Source organism: Periplaneta americana, chromosome 2 (assembly GCF_040183065.1).
Source record: "Periplaneta americana isolate PAMFEO1 chromosome 2, P.americana_PAMFEO1_priV1, whole genome shotgun sequence".
NCBI lineage: Eukaryota > Metazoa > Arthropoda > Insecta > Blattodea > Blattidae > Periplaneta > Periplaneta americana.
Window position 1 is genome coordinate 29,633,497 of NC_091118.1, and position 19,696 is coordinate 29,653,192.

Consider the following 19,696-nt stretch of genomic DNA (forward strand, 5'->3'; position numbering starts at 1 on the left):
CTAGATATAACTGAATTACGTTAGCGAAAACTAAAATTTCCTAAAGAGCTTTGTCAGAACTAGAATTTCCTAAAAACTTCGGGTTTTGACGGATTTCGCGTTCTGAAATCGTTACAACGGGTTTTTACTAACAATTATGAACCACAGTTATTTCTAGATATAACTGAATTACGTTAGCGAAAACTAGAATTTCCTAAAGAGCTTTGTCAGAACTAGAATTTCCTAGAAACTTCGGGTTTTGACGGATTTCGCGTTCTGAAATCGTTACAACGGGTTTTTACTAACAATTATGAACCACAGTTATTTCTAGATATAACTGAATTACGTTAGCGAAAACTAGAATTTCCTAAAGAGCTTTGTCAGAACTAGAATTTCCTAAAAACTTCGGGTTTTGACGGATTTCGCGTTCTAAAATCGTTACAACGGGTTTTTACTAACAATTATGAACCACAGTTATTTCTAGATATAACTGAATTACGTTAGCGAAAACTAGAATTTCCTAAAGAGCTTTGTCAGAACTAGAATTTCCTAGAAACTTCGGATTTTGACGGATTTCGCGTTCTGACTAACATAGCATATATAACTGAACGCATTATTTTAATGTGCAACCTACATTACAAAATAAAGTGAAGCTTAGATAACCTCCCACACCACACAGGGAGGAAAAACGTACCTACTTAAATGAATGAAAATAACTTCACAATTATAACACATCACTCTAGACACACGATGTAACCACTGAGAAGTTTATATACTTAATAGGTAACAGTTCTGTGTAGTTCACAAGAATCCATACTGACTAATTAGCAAAGCAACATCTTTAGCGAGACTTGTGGTTTGTAGGCCACCCCAAACCCCGAACTCCACTCCTCTGAGCGCGATATCTTATATGTACTCGGTCAGTTATGGCCTAATGTTACAAATAAAAACAAATAACAATAGGTATCTCAGCCATAACGTCATATAATACCAGATGAAACTATGAAGTACATCAGTGATGTCAAAGCAAGCGCACTTTTCTGACCTTGACGTCGTGCGCGGGCATTAAGCGCTAGATATGCTAGGAGGAATAAGCAGCCTGTTGGATTAAGAAAACATTGGTGCACAAACTTCAAACGGAACGTGAAATTTTATGTCGTTATTTTTATATGGCTTCTTTCTGTTTGTTATTGTCTGTAAAACAAAAGTACTAACACCTATTTCTTAGCCTAATATTGCAGTTGTGTTTTAAACGTTAATAACATAATAAAGAATAAAGAAGGAATATTCACACAAATTCCATAATAACTACAACTATACTGTACTAAGTGAATTAAACACATCATTCATAAAGAAAGTGTTATCCCAAAGAAAGTCACTGAATATGATACGATAAGTTGAAATTGATATTGATGGTATCTTTAGCCTTATAAAAGTAATCAAAACAATATTATAGTACAAAGAAAAGTTGTCTAGGTATATGTTTTAACTGTAACAAATATTACATAATAAAACTCTTATCGCATTATGCTTTTAGGTGATATTGGTGCGCAACTTTCTGTTATCAGAATATTAAATTATCTCGAAATCTGCTGAAGCTATAGAGCTAACGTTTTACTAACACATGGGCACATATCGTTTGTTTGTGATGTAAGAGTATTTGCTTTGTTAATTCATTTCCTTACAGACATTTTCCATGCGAATATTTTCAAACATTTTAATAGACTATCTTCAGTAATACGTATTTACGATGTATTAGATTTACGAAAACATTGTTTTAGTACCTGTAAGGCTACTAAACAAACATATCTGAAAATTTCACTTCTCTGTAAAAAAAAGTTGAGAAAATATTCCTTTTGAATAAAAAAGCAAACTTGTGAAAAATGAACATTAAAATTAAAACTTACATTCTTATAATGCACTTATACTTCTCAGACAAATATAAAAATTAACATAGATACATTTTTAATAAGTTCTCTTCCCTTTATCCATTGAATCAGTGCTGGCCATCCCTGAATATAGCTCGACCAAGCGGCATATACTACCTCTTTCGTCTGACTCTTTCCTTTCCGCTGTAAAGCGCTCAGGCTCTCCTGGGCTCTAAAGCGCGCGCTTGCTCCTATGGGCATCAGTTGACATCACTGAAGTACATAATTAAAATACGACTATTTGGTCCAGGGAGCTTCCGTTTTTGGTGCAAGAATAATTCTTTTAACATGTTTCTAAATTTCATTCCAAACCTATGAATATAGCGTGGATTGTGTACGAAGGCAATTTTTTGTGTTGGCTCCATTTCGCATCTTTGTTTACGTAAATAAAAGCACATTAAAATTAACACAGTACATAAATATTATTTTAAGATCCACAGGAAACAAATGTGGGTAAATGATGAGCACAAGAACGCCATTTCATGGCAGTTTGTTAAATGACTCGGATAATCTAGAACAGTGATGTCAAAGCAAGAGCATTTTTCTGACCTTGACGTCGTGCGCGGGCAGCAAGCGTTAAGTATGGAAAGAGAAAGGGTTGTATATATGAATAAGCAACCTGTTGGATTAAGAAAACAGTGGTGCACAAACTTCAAACGGAACGTGAAATTTTATGTCGTTATTTTTATATGACTTCTTTCTGTTTAATATTATCTATATTGTCTCTGAAACAAAAGTACTAACACTGATTTCTTAATATTGCACTTGTGTTCTAAATCTTAATAACATAATAGAGAGTTAAGAAGGAATATTCACTTAAATTCCATAGTAGTACAATATTATCCTGTATTAAGTGAATGAAACACATCATTCATAAAGAAAGTGATATTCCAAAGAAAGAGATTGAGTAGCCTATAATATGATAAGTTGGAATTTATATTGATGGTATCTTTAGCCTTACAAAAGTAATCAATAAACTAATCAGAACAATATCACAGTACAAAGCAAGGTTACCTAGGTACTGTATCTGTTTTAAGTGTAATTAATATTACATAACAAAACTCTTATCGCATTATGCTTTTAAGGTGATATTTGTGAGCAACTTCCTATCATCAGAATATTAAATTATTTTCTCGAAATCTGCTGAAGCTATAGAGCTGACATTTTTACAACACATGGGCACGTATCTTTTGCTTATGATGTAACAGTAGTTGCTTTGTTAATTCATTTCCTTACACACAATTTCCATGCGAATATTTTCAAAATTTTCGATACACTATCTTTAGTAATATGTATATACGGTATATTAGATTAGATTTACGAAAACATTCTGTAAGGCTACTAAATAAATAGGCCTATACCTGAAAAGTTGAGAAAATATTTCTTTTGAATAAAAAAATCAAACTTGTCAAAAATGAACATTAAAATTAAAACTTACATTCTTATAATGCACTTATACTCCTCAGGCAAATTTAAAAATTAACATGGATACAGTTTTAATAAGTTCTCTTCCCTTTATCTATTGAATCAGTGCTGGCCATCCCTGAATATAGCTCGACCAAGCAACATATACCACCTCTTTCGTCTGTCTCTTTCCTTTCCGCTGTAAAGCGCTCATGATCTCCTGGGCTCTAAAGAGCGCGCTTGCTCCTGTGGGCATTAATTGACATGCCTGATCTAGAAAATGAACAGCTCCAGTGAGTTTCAAGGTAAAATATTAATTTTTACTCGATTTCAATTTTATTTTTGGTCCAGGGGAAATACTCGTCTTAAAAACGACAACATTCGTAAATATACGATTATGTTTCATAGACAAAAATAATAATAATAATAATAAAATATATTAAAAATTAGTATTTATGTGGACCGAATAAATTTTAAGTATACATTACCGTACCTCATCCAAATATGTAATTAATCAATAAAAATATGTAACGAATATACTAATTAATACTTAATATGTGCCGCATAGATATTTGTAAAATGATTCCATCTCTGCCTTTAATTCGTTCATAAATAAACACAACACAAATCAGACATCAAGTTTTATTACCTTAATAGCATTAAATTTAATTACGTATCGCTCATTGATCATTAGTTTCGACACTACTATATCAAGTTTTCTGTGCGTAAGGATATGTTTTAATCCTACCTTACGATGCATTTGTGGCCAGTCCTCGATTCACTCAGGAGCTTCTGTGATCACATAAAGCCTATGTCCACCTAAAGGAACTACACTTTCCAATGATAAAAGAACTATCCAAATCGGTTAAATGGTTTCTGAGATTGCCTCATACAAACACACAAAATCCCTTTCTTTATCTATACTAATAATAAATCTGTAGCCGAAATTTTTCTGGTAATTTTCGATTTTCCAAAAATAATTGGTCCTGACATATATAATTAACCACCCTGAAACCAAAAATCGCTTTTTTTTTTAATTTTTGTTTGTATGTCTGTCTGTCTGTCTCTGTATGTTTGTTTGTTACCTTTTCAAGCGATAATGGATGAACGGATTTCGATGAAAATTGGAATATAAATTATGTTCGTTGTAACTTAGATTTTAGGCTGTATGGCATTCAAAATACATTATTTAAAAGGGGGGGGTTATAAGGGGGCCTGAATTAAATAAATCGAAATATCTCGCTTATTATTGATTTTTGTGAAAAATATTACATATCAAAAGTTTCTTCAAAAATAATTTGCGATAAGGTTTATTCCTTGAAAAATTTTGATAGGACTGATATTTAATGAGATAAATGAGTTTTAAAATTAAAATAACTGCCATCTAAGGCCGTATAATGAAATAAAAAACAAATGACTTCGTCTATAAGGGGCCTTGGACAGCAACAATCGAAAGCTATGAAAGATAGCCTACAGAGAATGTTTCTGTGTTTGTATGAAGTAATATCGGAAGCTAAATTAACCGATTTGTATAATTAATTATTATTTCACCATTGGAAAGTGTAGTTTCTCTAGATGGACATAATACTATAATGCTATTACAGTAACTTCTGATATAATATAATGTAATGTAATGTAATGTAATATAATATAATATAATATAATTTATAATGTAATGTGATATTATATAATATAATTTAAGTTATTTGAAGGGTTCAGAATCATAATGGGTCAAGCGCCATTTACTGAATATGTAGAAAACAAGGGTTAAAATGAAGTTATTACCATAATTAAATGGAAACATATAACAAGTAAAATAAAGTAGGCTATACACATTAAATCTAAATGATGTCAATGTTCATTAAACTATGGTTGTATGTAATAAAAATTAAGAAACATGTTAAAGGAATTGTCATTGCACCAAATGAGTGGTCTCTGGACAAATATGATCGCATTTTAATTATTTGGATGCAATTTAAATTAAGTAACATATTAAACGATTTATCCTTCTATCAAACACGAATGTTCATTGGATCAAAATGTTCTATTTTAATTATGTAATTACTTTATATTTATTTCTAACGGGTGCAGCGGAGCGCACGGGTACGGCTAGTAATAATATTTAGTGTAGATAAACACATTCATCCGTATAAAAAGCGTTGTTCAATGAATATTTTCCGATTGTTATATAAGTTCGCCTTAAATACATGCAGAGTCATTTGTTTTATCTTTATTAGACTACTAGTACACATTAGTCTGACTGAGGCGGAACTGATATACAAATTATGTTACTTTGAAACTCATATCCTGTTAAATGTAAGTCCTATCAAAGTTTTGCACAGAACAAAACCTGTCGGAAACATTTTAAAGCAACTTTAGTTATGTAACATTCTACTAGAAGTCAATAGTAAGCGCGGTATTTCGATTTATTTGTTTCAGGCCCCCTTACAACCCCATTTTAAAGAAAGTATTTTGAATGCCATATAGTGTAAAATCTAAGTAGGAACTTACTTACCTTACATACTAATTTTCATAGAAACAGGTTCAGCCATTTTTGAATGGAAAGGTAACAAACATACAAACAGACAGACATACTTACTTACTTACTTACTTACTTACTGGCTTTTAAGGAACCCGGAGGTTCATTGCCGCCCTCACATAAGCCCGCCAACGGTCCCTCTCCTGAGCAAGATTAATCCATTCTCTATCATCATATCCCACCTCCCTCAAATCCATATTTATATTATCTTCCCATCTACGTCTCGGCCTCCCTAGAGGTCTTTTTCCCTCCGGCCTCCCAACTAACACTCTATATGCATTTCTGGATTCGCCCATACGTGCTACATGCCCTGCCCATCTCAAACGTCTGGATTTAATGTTCCTAATTATGCCAGGTGAAGAATACAATGTGTGCAGTTCTGTGTTGTGTAACTTTCTCCATTCTCCTGTAACTTCATCCCTCTTAGCCCCAAATATTTTCTAAGAACCTTATTCTCAAACACCCTTAACCTATGTTCCTCTCTCAAAGTGAGGGTCCAAGTTTCACAACCATACAGAACAACCGGTAATATACCTGTTTTATAAATTCTAACTTTCAGATTTTTTGACAGCCGACTGGATGATAAAAGCTTCTCAACCGAATAATAACAGGCATTTCCCACATTTATTCTGTGTTTAATTTCCTCCCGAGTATCAGTACAAACAGACAGACATACAAACAAAAATTTAAAAAATGCTATTTTCGGTCACAGGATAGCTCACAGGCGGACAAAATGTGTGTTGCAACACAAAACAAACTCTGATCGCCGTGAAGTTAGGTTATCCCCAAGCGAAAAATAAAACCAACAGGAGATATCAATGCCGTATTTCTTGTTCTCCCCACCTTGCCATTTTGTTGTCATGCAGGTTGCATCAATTGCTCCTTACATTTTGCCCTCCTTTGGGATAGCTAATAAATATTCCCTTTGTTCCAAAATACGGCATAGTAACAAACAAAACAAGTTTGATTATTGCGCATGCGTGCACGAAATGTTTCGCGGTGTGGTATTCTGTTCAGTAGTGAAGGGAGCATCAGACAGTGCAGATGTGAATGTTTCTAGTCTTCTGTAGTGCATCAAACTATAATATGGTACCCGCTGTAGGCGCTGTCTCAGCGAGATTGAAACTCTTCCCCATATCCTTGGCTTCTGCCCCTATAGTGAGGTCCTTCGCAACATCCGTCACCATGCTGCCCGTTCTATGCTGGCCGAGGCATTGAAGGAGGTAGGGTTTACAGTCCATCAAGAGGTGCAGGGACTAGCCACACAAGGAAGTGTTCGGCGAATTGATATCATTGCCATTTAAAACAACTCGGCATACATTCTCGATCCCACCATCAGATTTGAGACACATGCAGATCAACCGCATGAGGTGGACAGTGAAAAGAAACGGATCTATGAACCAACAATCCCGTTCTATAAAGATAAATACAGTATAGCCTGTCCCACAGTTATGTAATAGGTCTGATGATGGGAGCACGAGGTACCATACCCTCCTTCTTTGCCAACAAATGTAAAAACCTGGGGCTAACACACAGCATTGTGAAGGAAATAGCCATTAGTGCCCTCAAAGGATCGGTTCAGATATTGAGAAATCAATTGTTATGGGAGTGATAATGGAAATTTCAAGTTATCTTAACCGATGGTTATTGATTGGTTTAGATATCAATGCGAGTAAATCCGTAGGCCTACTATTATTTTTCTCGCGGTATATGGCATTCAAATCATTATAACCTAGCTGATGATATTTTTTCCCCCTTGCTTCACTGTAAATGAGCACAAACGCTACTTGGGTGTAAATTTTTCTGACATTTTGTAAATTCGATTCTCTAACCCAGACGTCTCCAAAAGTGTACTCGCGAGTAAGCCCCTGAACGGAACCGAAGCCAGTACGTAACGAGCGCGCTCCGCCTCACCCATCCCCACCTATTCTGTACTTAATGTTTATGCGCAAACGAAGAGCAGTGGCGGACTGCCATTATCACTGTGTTGGTCGGAGTGTTCCAACATTTCACAATGTCTTCTAATCATGAACATAGTACATTTAAGGATGAATAGGAAGAGAAATTTTTTGTGTTAGTGGGGAGAATGTGAAATGCTTAATTTGTTCGAAAATTCTTAAGCGTCTGTTGAAATTCAACATGCAACCACAATACTCGACTCTTCAGAAAGAATATCATACAATACATAATAATCAGTATATTACAATACGTTTACACTCAGTTCCGCATGACAAACATATGTTTTTAGTTTCATTTTGGGTGAAATGCGTAGGCCCACAAATATTTTGATAAATATAAAACAAGAAAATACAAACACAAATCACACACGTGTCCTCAGTCTTAAACAGAAAAAGCTTCTTGCTAGCTATGTTCTAGCTTGGAATATTGGAAAATCAATGAAGCCCTTTACAGAAGCATCATTTGTAAAATAGTGCATACAGGACGTTACTAAAATACTGTGTCCAGAACAAAGTCAAAGTTTAAGAAAATTAAATTGTTTCCAATTTCAGTTCAGAGAAGGAATTTCAAGATTGTAAATGTAATTGAATCTGAAGGCGAAACCACAATTAACCAGTTTGCAGCTTACTCACTTGCATTGGACGAAAGCACAGATAGAAATGACAAACCTCACCTAGCCATTTTCATCCGAGGAGTTAACGAACATTTTACTGTGACTGAACGTCCTCTAGATGTAATTACAAAATACAACTGGAGAAGATCTTTTCCAGGCACTGAAAGGCACCATAGAACAGAAGAGGTTGAATTTGCAATGACCTGTGTCAATATCAACAGACGGGGCTCCAGCTTCATAGTATGTCAAAATAATATACAAACTATGATATTTCTTATTCTTTTGATGTTATTATTTGTAAACATAAGCAGATCGTTGCCGCGATCCCCCACTGATCGCTCCCATCTGTTGAGGTACGAGTATCTCCCCCTTCTCTAGCCTTACAGCACACTGTGTTCGGCAGGCAGCATCGAGAGCACGAATGATGATACGCTTTTTGGAGACGTCTGCCCTAATCGTTTCAAATGTGTATCATTTTACCTTTTAGGTGTGTTTCCAAATTATATGTAATACGCTTTGTCAAATCTGGCAACCTTTTCATAAGGGAAGCTAAATGTATTATTTAAATAGTTCATTATGGACAGAAATCAAATGGGCACCTGCTGTGGTGTTCCTGTTGCAGAAAATGTAACGCCAATTTTGAATAGAACATCTAAGGCACAACAGTCGTACAAAAACGGGTTGTAATTTATTGCAGTTTTTATGTTAATTTGTCTCTCTCAAAACAATGTTCGTATTTTTTTTTTCCTTTTATTAATTTGACATCACACAGAATGAAATGTACTTTATTTATTAGTTTTTCTTATGTTAATTTATCATACAAATATCTAGAAGAAGCATTAAAGTTACATTATATTACCGAGAACTTTAACAAATATATACCATTAGTGTCTTGTGCAGCAAATGCTGCAAACTAAGTTCATTAAACATTCAAATAAACATTTTTCAGATTTATTTTCAATGAAGAATACCAGACATTCTGAAAGTTATTTGCTTCCATAATAATGAAAGATACTCTCTCTCTCTCTCTCTCGAGCCAATACTGAAGAGAACCATGCATATAAATGTCTACACCACACCGCCAATAAATATATGAAAAAGACCCAATCCCACTTGATTAATAACTATAAAAATATTTGATTTTTAATAATATTATTATCTTACGTAAGTTTTATAGCTTTCAGTAACATATACTATATATACTACATAGCCGCCACTCAGTAAAATATAGAAATCAAAATCTAATTTAAGTTATTCTCTACATCTACTTATATAACCCCAAAACGTTTCAATTTTATATCATCAATATAGCATTAATATGTATAATTAATGGAAAAATAGTCACATCATGGCATCAACTACAGTAATATTTCATTTCTAATGGTAATAATGTCATCAAACCACCTCAAGTTTTGTAAATTTTAATATCCAATACACAGCTGCATCCAGAAAATTACACACCACAGAATCGAACCTGTAAATTATTTTTAGTAAGTTAAATTTTTAATAACCAATTTAATTTGAGCTCTAAATATGTCAGCATTCTTGCAGATCATGGCCTTCGTGTAATATTGTTTACTGTAATGTGTGTCTTGTTTTATTCTGAAATGCAATTAGCTAGTTTAGCTAGTTCTCAAAACTGACGACAGATGGATTTTGGAAAATAGGAAAATTATGTTGAAAAATTGACATTTCACTGAAAACTACTATTTTTCTGAAAAACTTTGAGTTCCAAGCTTCCAAATGAGGGGTCATTTATTAAAATCCGTTCAGCCTTTTTCCCGTAATTTCCATTACCAGTTCAAATTATATATATAGATATTTTGGAACGGAATAAATGACATCTTTCTATACCATATTTTGGAACAAAGGGAGTACATCTTTACGCCATTTAATTATTAATGAGAAAGCGAAAATTACTATAAAAATTCAGGTTACAGTTTCATTATTGTTATAGATTATGATCAATGAAATATCACAATTTTATTAGAAAACATAATATGAGCTTGCATAATTTTTTCTTCTTCTTGAATCTCGTAATGTCTTTCAATATGAAATTATAAAATTTGATTTCAAATTATTGCTTTCCTTCTTTTTGTGTCCGTTTGTGTAAAATTATCAATTACGACATTTTATGTTTAAAAAATTCTGTGTTCTCAATCTCACAAAGTTTTCTTTCGTTATATTTTTTTTTTTTTCCTCGAAAGCCAACAATATGAAGAAAAAACTTGGCCTCCTTGAACTAAAATAGTTACACGTAGGTGTAAAAACTATCGCTGTAGTATGATAATCGAAACAGGCCCTATTATCAAGTAAGCGCACAAAGGTAAGAGCCTTAATCGTCTGCTATCTTATGGGCATTCGTGGCCTGTATTTATGAATACATTTATACAGTACGTTAACCTGGAACGTTCAAGGAGACAACTCTTTGGGAAAAATGTTACTACAGTGAAACCTCTCTGACCCGAACACGTATGGTTCAATAAAAAATTGTCCAACCTAACGGGCTGTCCAAGGTAGAGGGAAGTAGAGATCTTTTTGACATGCAATGGAAAGGAAATTACTGCACATAATGTTAAGGAACTGCTGTATTCAAACACTTTGGCCCGGTTTCTTCAACCTTTGTTAAATTATAATACTGTGTTATTCCATTTTAACTGTAAACTTAACAGTTGAAGCATTTCTTCAACTACTGTTAGTAGTAATAGGCTGTTAAAACCCATGTTAATTTACTGTCCAATTTCATGCAGTTAAATCATTTAACTCTCTGTTAGCATAGAAGTATCCAATATGGCTGGTGCGTTAGGTGCTGAACTTATACTGTCGATGACACAGCTCATCTGCCCTGAACCTTGGGGAAGTTAGGGGTGTTGTTTAGAGGGGTGTGAGGCTAACTTTGGAGCAAGCCGCTGGCTAACGGTACTTTTGGTGTGAATACCCTCTGCTTAATTCCCTTTCTATTTTCTTCAAAAAAACATTTCTCTCTCTTCATTTGTACTTGGAAGACGAAGGTGAACGTTTGCTTAATAGAATTGCTGGTATAAATATATATTCAAAGTTACGACGCAGCAATATAATTTTCATATGTAGTGTACTCCATAGTAACGTGGCGCGGAATTGCTAAATCAATGTTTTTATAATGCATGCTACATTGTATTTCTAACTTTCTCTCCATCCACTCCATCCACTATTAGTGCGAAAGTACTACCCCAACTCTGCATTCCTTCCAGGGCAGATGAACTGTGTCACTGACAGATATATCTGGATTATTTAGAAAATGATATCCATGAATACATAAACAGAGCGAATGATTTCTGTGATTTGACAGACCAGAACTTCATACAAAGGTGTAGGCTATTTTCTGCCAAGCCTCACTTTTCGCTTTCAACTTAGATCCGTTTGTTTGTTTATTCTCATTAGTTGATTTATACTGTGAAATAATTTCCAGCACAAGACTTCTCTAGAACGAAGAGAAATTAGTCCCATGATTTCTTTTTGTTCCAGTGTTTTCCATTTCATAACAGCAATACCAATACGGCACTCCACGCTATTGTGATACAGACGAGGAAAGAAGCAGAAATCAAACCTGAGAGAATAGAAAGACTTCTATTCTATCTGAATCAAACAACGGAAACAAGCGAGAATCGCAATTGTCAGAGTTCAGAAAACAGAAGTGAGGCTATAGTTGGTTATAGGTTATGGTTAAACTCTAGGATCTCTGGTCCTAACAGAGAGTTAACAAACAGAATGTTAAAATGTGAAATGTAAAGTTGAAGAAACGCAATATTTTTAACAGCAATTCATACTTTTAACTTACAGTTAATTAACGCTATGTTAGATGCATTTTAACAAAGATTGAAAAAACCGGGGCTTTGTCATTTAGTTCGTTATTAACAGTTTTGCGAACTTTTTTTCTTCCCCCACTGCAGTTTTGTTCCCATGCATTTAATATTGAGGTCCTATTGCTGCTAATGTCTGAAACTGTTGATTTAGAAATTCCAAACTCTTCTGTAATTTTCCTACAACTAACACCATAACAGAAACGATCAATAACTTCTTACTTCCTTTCAACGGTTAATTCCACCAACTTAAGGGTATATGTACGACTGTACGTGAACGACCACAAATAATATCAGAAAATGCAGGCTCTAAATTTCTAAAATTTTATAAGGAAATGAACTCACAATTGGAAAAAAAAAATACAAGGTACCACAACAAGACTTATTAGAACTTAAATATCTGTTAAAAGTATAAAAAAGGTAACTAATAATATTTTTTAGAATTCACTTTTTATTTTAAATTAAAATTTCCAAAATTTGAAAATTTTCACACATATTTCATAACTTCAGAACCATTAGGGATAGAATTCTGAAATTTTGTACACTGATTTAACATACATTTATGCAAAAGGTAGACTATAATAATGCCCATTTCTTTGAAAATATAAAAATTAGGTCACAAAACATTATGTAAATTTTAATATATTTTATACAGGACAAGTAAAAAATTAATTGTATTAAAATAAACACCTCTACATGCCTGACAGTAGTCTACATTTCAGAAATAAGTGTTTATTACATGCAGGAAAAATATTAAAGATGTCAGAGAGACCATAACAATGTTATGGTTACCAAATAGTGTAACTGCAGAATTTTTTTTTCTATACTTTGATAAAACTGGTTTGAAAAATATTAGTAACATTTTTTTTATACTTTCATCAGATACTTAAGTTCTAATAAGTCTTGTTGTGGTACCTTGTAATTTTTGTCCGATTGTGAGTTAATTTTCTTATAAAATTTTAGAAATTTAAAGCCTATATTTTCTGATAATATTTGTAGTCGTTCACGCACATATACCCTTAACCTTACTCATATCGACGCACATTACAAACTGACTCTCAGAGATAAACACCTCAACAGACACTGATTTCAACACTGCAGGCCTACTGAAATAATTTCACATCTTAAAGTTCAATGTTATTAAAAATAATACCCCTTCACTCCATACTCAAATTTAGCCACAGTTCAGTTACAAAAAGGACAAAGTGGATAATTCCAGGAATGTAGAAAGAGATTCACGGTTGCTGTGTTGTACAAGGAAAACCCCTCTCATTCCACTGTGTAATGATCAGGGCCGTGACATCGATATATTTGTATTAGTCTGAGGTGAACATAACACGCCGGACAGAATGTAGTCGGCGTGTTTCAAGTACAGACAGCGGAAGCGAATTTGACACACGCCTAAGCAAGCGCGTTCCGTGTTTTGTATACGATTATTGCGTGTTATAAAATCAAGACAATACAATTATTATGGCATGGCGCGTCCTCAGGTTGCGGATAGAGGAAACGGCCTCCAGATATGGAGGGTAGCTGCGAATATATTGAATAAGCAGTCGTGGACAGCCGATAAGGGGTGGTCCTCCAGCTTGGGGATTGGGCGAAGGGCTAACAACCCATCACCGTAAAAAACAGCTTGTTACGAAACCTAACAATAAGCCTCGGAATGGGACTGATTCTCCGGCACGACCACAGCAAAGGAATAATGTTATAAGATTTGGTACATGGAACGTAACTAGTCTTTATAGAACACGAGGGCTAACATTAGTAGCAAAAGAACTAGCTAGATATAGAATAGACTTCGTGGGAGTACAAGAGGTTAGGTTAAATGGAAATGGCAAAAAAACTCTCGAGAAGATTAACTCCATATGTAGATGAAATTATTGGTGATCATCAGTGTGGTATCAGGCGTAATAGATCGACTATTGATCAGATTTTCTGAATTCGACAGATATTGGAGAAAAAATGGGAGTATAAGGGTACAGTACATCAGTTATTCATAGATTTCAAAAAGGCGTATGACTCGGTTAAGAGAGAAGTTTTATGTAATATTCTTATTGAATTTGGTATTCCCAAGAAACTAGTTCGATTAATTAAAATGTGTCTTAGTGAAACTTACAGCAGAGTCCCTATAGGCCAGTTTCTATCTGTTGCTTTTCCAATTCACTGCGGGCTAAAGCAGGGAGATGCACTATCACCTTTACTTTTCAACTTCGCTCTAGAATATGCCATTAGGAAAGTTCAGGATAACAGAGAGGGTTTGGAATTGAACGGGTTACATCAGCTTCTTGTCTATGCGGATGACGTGAATATGTTAGGAGAAAATCCTCAAACGATTAGGGAAAATGCGGAAATTCTACTTGAAGCAAGTAAAGAGATAGGTTTGGAAGTAAATCCCGAAATGACTAAGTATATGATTATGTCTCGTAATCAGAATATTGTACGAAATGGAACTATAAAAGTTGGAGATTTATCCTTCGAAGAGGTGGAAAAATTCAATTATCTTGGAGCAACAGTAACAAAAATAAATGACACTCGGGAGGAAATTAAACGCAGAATAAATATGGGAAATGCCTGTTATTATTCGGTTGAGAAGCTTTTGTCATCTAGTCTGCTGTCAAAAAATCTGAAAGTTAGAATTTATAAAACAGTTATATACCGGTTGTTCTGTACGGCTGTGAAACTTGGACTCTCACTTTGAGAGAGGAACAGAGATTGAGGGTTTTTGAGAATAAGGTTCTTAGGAAAATATTTGGGGCTAAAAGGGATGAGGTTACAGGAAAATGGAGAAAGTTACACAACGCAGAGCTGCACGCATTATATCCTTCACCTGACATAATTAGGAACATTAAATCCAGACGTTTGAGATGGGCAGGGCATGTAGCACGTATGGGCGAATCCAGAAATGCATATAGAGTGTTAGTTGGGAGGCCAGAGGGGAAAAGACCTTTGGGGAGGCCGAGACGTAGATGGGAAGATAATATTAAAATGGATTTGAGGGAGGTGGGATATGATGATAGAGACTGGATTAATCTTGCTTAGGATAGGGACCAATGGCGGGCTTATGTGAGGGCGGCAATGAACCTCCGGGTTCCTTAAAAGCCAGTAAGTAAGTAAGGATTAATATCGGAAAGGTCTAAAATGCTGGTGAGGTAGAAAATAAATTGTTGGAAATCATACTTAAATTGTCACAAAGTAGTAAAGCATAAGTATGAAAAAATGTTTTTCTTTATATTTAGAGTTTTGCATTACAGTTTTATAATGCTGAAAACGTATATGGCGTACAATTTTACTTTCCCTATATTTAACTGTTACATTAATTTATTTATCACACCTATTCTGTATCTTACATTTTTTGCATGTTGTTCGCTTAGTTTCGGTTCCTGCTGCAATGAACAACAACATTCATTTTCAAAGTTTCAAATGAAAATGAAGCCGAGTGTCGGATAGTATAACCAGCGAATAGGGATTATAAAGAATGGACACTGAGCGAATTTTCCTGTGTTTTGTTTCTCTGTGCGCCAGCGGTTAGTTCCACTTTCAAGCGCTAGAGGTTAGTGTAATCGAGCATACGCTAAGATAATAATTGAGAACAGATTTGAGACACAGGATCCAAACATCGCCTACCTTATTGCATAATCCATAACGCTTTGCTTCAAATAAATTCAAGTTAACAGCTTTTCCTTATTTCTCAGTGACAAACTAGTTGTAATAATAATATTTTATATTTCAGATATAATACTTTATATTATAAAATAACATAATACAATATAAAATTAAGTATCGAATTCGTTTAATATTTGTATAATAATATAATATAGGTATATGGTTTTACTTCTCGTAAGAGTTTTGTTTTTCCATTTTCAGGGCTATCAAATCATTATATATTTTAATTGTTGTTGGGGTCAACGTCTCAACTCTCATTATAAAGGAACTCTAGAGTCTAGACATTGCAGTTAATGAAGGATTTATGATTTTATGGATCCAATTTATTTTATTTGAGTACATAATGTACCTAGATGTATTAATTGTATGTGTTATATTTCCGCTGTGACGACTGCTAGCTGGTGTGATGTCAGCGCCAACTCTAGGGAGAAAGCAGAATCTGACGCTTTAGCTGGCTTGAAGGTCACTGAAATCAGTTCGGCTACATCAAAGGTACCGACGCGAAGTGTCCATTCTTTATAATCCCTATTCGCTGGTATAACCTTGTATGCGGAAAAACTGCGTTCAAAATTGGCTGAAACCAAGGGCGCATATGTAAAATATTTCATAATATCAATTTCATTTCTACATCAAGTTTATAACAATCGCACTTGGCATCTGACAAAACTTTTGTAATTTTGCATAATGAATTGAAACCACGATTTTTTTTTTTTTTGTGTATTACTGTGTGATGTAGAAACGAAATTGATAATATGAAATATTTTACATATGCGCCCTTGGTTTCAGCCGATGTAAGAACGCAGTTTTTCCGCAAACAAGGTTATACTATCCGACACTCGGCGGTCATTTTCATTTGAACTTTGAAAGTGAATGTTGTTGTTTATTGCAGCAGGAACCGAAACTAAGCGAACAACATGCAAGAAAAGTAAGATACGGAATTGATGTGATAAATTAATGCAACAGTTAAATATAGAGAAAGCAAAATTGTACGCCATATAGCTACGTTTTCGGATTTCTAAAACTGTAATGTAAAACTCTATATATATATATATATATATATATATATATATATATATATATATCTTTTCAGACTTATGTTTTACCACATTTGTGACAATTTAAGTATGATTTCTCAACCTCACCAACAGTTTAGACCTTTCTGATATCAGCCCTTATCTATACTAATAATAAATCTGTAGCCAAAATTGTTCTGGTAATTTTCGATTTTCAAAAAATAATTGGTATTAACATGTATAATTAACCATCCTGAAACCGAAAATCGCTTTTCTGAAATTTTTGTTTGTATGTCTGTCTGGATGTTTGTTACCTTTTCACGCGATAATGGCTGAACCGATTTATATGAAAATTGGAATATAAATTAAGTTCGTTGTAACTTAGATTTTAGGCTATATGGCATTCAAAATTAAATAAATCGAAATATCTCGCTTATTATTGATTTTCATGAAAAATATTACATAACAAACGTTTCTTTAAAAATAATTTCCAATAAGTTTTATTCTACACAAAATTTTGATAGGACTGATATTTAATGAGATAAATGAGTTTTAAAATTACAATAACAACGCCATCTAAGGCGCTGTACTGAAATAAAAACAAATGACTTCGTCTATAAGGGGCCTTGGACAACAACAATCGAAAGCTATTAAACATAGCCTAAGAGAATGTTCCTGTGTTTGTATGAAGTAATATCGGAAGCTAATTAATTGTTTAATTATTATTTCACCATTGGAAAGTGTAGTTTCTCTAGATGGACATAATTGTACAATGTTATTACAGTAACTTCTGAAACATATAGCAAGTAATATAAAGTATACACATTAAAACTAAATGATATGTCAATCTTCATTAAACTATGGTTGCATGTAATAACAATTAAGAAACATGTTAAAGGAATTGTCATTGCACCAAATGATTGCTCTCTGGACCAAAATGACCGCACTTTAATTATTTAAATATAACTTAAATTAAGTAACATATTAAACGATTTATCCTTCTATCAAACACGAATGTTCCCTGGATCAAAAATGTCTATTTTAATTATGTAATTACTTTATATTTATTTCTAACAGGTGCAGCGGAGCGCACGGGTACGGCTAGTATACAATAATTGTATTGTCTTGATTTTATAGCATGCAATAATCGTATACAAACCACGGAACGTGCTTGCTTAGGCGTGTGTCAAATTCCCTTCCGCTACCTGTACTTGAAACACGCCGACTACATTCTGTCCGGCGTGTTATGTTCACCTCAGACTAATACCACAGTCTAATATACAGAGTGTTTAAAAAATACGGGGCATAATTTCAGGTATGTATTTCCCACACGTAGACAATCAAAATAGTTCATTACAACATGTGTCCGGAAATGCTTCATTTCCGAGTTATGGCCTTCACAACATTGAAATTCACCGGAACGTTTTTATTTCCGCAGGTCGTTGTCATTACAGAAGATGTTCAAAATGTCCACCTCCTGCTTGAATACAGACCTCACATCGATGTCTCATTGACCTGCGAACACGATCCCAAACTCCAGGAGTATTGCGTATATCCTCAGAACATGCCACAATTCGATTTGAATACATGTCGCACAGTCTAACGCCTACACAACACTGAATGTAACCTTCGCCTCGGAATGAACTGTCAGAGTGCCCTCTTAATGCCTCCTTTGACGGCAACGACCTGCAGAAAGAAAAACGTTCCGGTGAATTTCAATGTTGTGAAGGCCATAACTCGGAAATAAAGCATTTCCGGACACATGTTGTAATGAACTATTTTGATTGTCTACATGTGGGAAATACATACCTGAATTTATGCCTCGTATTTTTTAAACACCCTGTATACTGTGCTAATACAAATATACCGATGTCACGACCCTAGTAAAACACAAGGGTTCAATGAAGCTCAGCTCTAAACAGGTAGCAGAAATACACAATACATCAAGACAACCGTCCACGATAGAACTATAAGGTATGTCCAGCTTCCAGGATTGAAGGGTGTCCAACATAAAGGAATATATTGGACATGTAAAAGCATAGAAATTCCAAGAAAATATGTCCAATATAATGAGGTGTCTAACATTCAGGGATGTCCAAATACAGGACTTCACTGTATTTCTGTAATGCTTTACGTTTGCGTGGCTAGGCTGTATCACCAATGGGTATGGAGGGGGAAGGTAATAATAATAATAATAATAATAATAATAATAATGATAATAATAATGTTTTATTTTCGCTGGCAGAGTTAAGGCCATAAGGCCTTCTCTTCCACTCAACCAGGCTTAATCAATACAATACACATTTAAATTACAAATATTTACACTACACTTAAAAGGTTCTCCAGCAATATTCTTCAATTTTAACGACTAGTAGACTACATATTTATTTAAATTTAGATAAACCTATAAGGTAAAGTAGTAACTTAATTTATGAGCTAACTTAATTCAATCAATTATAATTAATTTAATATTTGGGATAGCTAGTAAAATAACGAAAATTAATTTAATATAAACTTACTAGAACTACGTTACAGAAACAAAAAATATAAATCTAAAATATATTTCTATAATTAATAATAATAATAATAATAATAATAATAATAATAATAATAATATTCTCATATTAACGTAATGAAATTTTGCCATTAGAGGTTTTGTAATCTATTTAGAGAAATTAATGATAATAATAACAATGGACAGATGTTAGTTTCATTATAAGTAACAAATATTAATCAGCAATTAATCTGTTAAGTAAGAA

The 19,696-nt window shown here is 33.9% G+C and overlaps 2 protein-coding genes across 2 annotated transcripts in view; one reads left to right on the forward strand and one right to left on the reverse strand.

The window, feature by feature from the left end:
* LOC138691605 (uncharacterized) overlaps positions 1 to 19,696 on the reverse strand; it is a 158,126-nt gene that overhangs the window by 71,381 nt on the left and 67,049 nt on the right. The gene's annotated exons all lie outside the window — the stretch shown is intronic.
* Positions 1 to 19,696, forward strand: part of LOC138691593 (glucose dehydrogenase [FAD, quinone]-like) — a 48,379-nt gene that overhangs the window by 5,021 nt on the left and 23,662 nt on the right. The window lies entirely within an intron of this gene.